This window comes from Lathyrus oleraceus, chromosome 5, assembly GCF_024323335.1.
Source record: "Lathyrus oleraceus cultivar Zhongwan6 chromosome 5, CAAS_Psat_ZW6_1.0, whole genome shotgun sequence".
Taxonomy (NCBI): domain Eukaryota; kingdom Viridiplantae; phylum Streptophyta; class Magnoliopsida; order Fabales; family Fabaceae; genus Lathyrus; species Lathyrus oleraceus.
In genome coordinates this window covers 271,382,026-271,383,068 of record NC_066583.1, presented here as the reverse complement: position 1 = coordinate 271,383,068, position 1,043 = coordinate 271,382,026, and the positions used below count along the sequence as shown (strand labels likewise).

The 1,043-nt window shown below is 42.4% G+C and overlaps 1 non-coding gene across 1 annotated transcript; it reads right to left on the bottom strand.

Annotated features, from left to right (window-relative positions):
- Positions 1-274: 274 nt before the first annotated feature.
- LOC127089594 (small nucleolar RNA R71) lies at positions 275-381 on the bottom strand. Its single transcript, XR_007791169.1, has one exon. It is a non-coding gene; the product is annotated as a small nucleolar RNA R71 (small nucleolar RNA).
- Positions 382-1,043: the final 662 nt, after the last annotated feature.

The following is a 1,043-nucleotide window of genomic DNA, read 5'->3' as shown; positions in this document are numbered from 1 at the left end:
AAAAACTTCGTTGTTGTCAGCCGTACAGCAAAACCAATTTTCAGGTAATCCCACGGAGGACCCAAACCTACATTTGTCAGTGTCTTTGCAATACGCAGACACAGTGAAATCAAATGGTGTCAACCTAGAAGCTATAAGACTACGTCTTTTCCCATTCTCATTAAGAGATAGAGCTAGGGCTTGGCTCCAGTCTCTAGCATCCAACTCTGTCACTACGTGGAACGAGTTGAAGAAAGACTTCTTAGCCCGATATTTCCCACCTAGTAAGACGGCTATGCTACGAGCCCAAATAAATGGGTTTAAACAAAAAGATAATGAATCACTTTTTGAAGCTTGGGAGAGATACAAAGACATGATGAGGCTTTGTCCACTTCACGATCTATAAGAATGGTTGATCATCCATACCTTTTACAACGGTCTCTTGTACAACACAATATTGACAATAGACGTCGCTGCAGGTGGCGCACTGATGGATAAACCCTACAATGAGGCCTATCAACTTATCAAAACTATGACCCAAAATCATTAATAGTGGGGAAGCAAAAGAACCTCTATAGAGAAACCTCCAACGAAAGGCGGCATGTACGAATTAAGAAGTCTTGACCATGTCAGCGCCAAGGTAGATGCTCTTACTCAAAAGATAGACAACTTGACCATAGCACCCGTAACCACTATGGCTGCCGTAGCACCAACTGTGAGATATATGGAGTTCCGGGGCATGCCGCCCCAGAATGTCAACTCTTGACAGGAACCTCCACAGACCAGGTGAACTATGCTCAAGGAAACCCTTACTCAAACACCTATAACCCAGGTTGGAAGAACCATCCTAACTTTTCGTACAATAACAATAATGTATTGTATGCACCTAACCAAGCACCTGCTGTACCACCAGGATATCATAAAGCTGCCACAAATACTCAAAATGCTCCTAGGAAGTCAAACCTAGAAATAATGATGGAAAACTTCATAGCTACCCAAGCCCAAACAAATAAGGTTTTCCTACATTAAAACATACACACTAGTGAGCAAATTAAGCAGTTAGC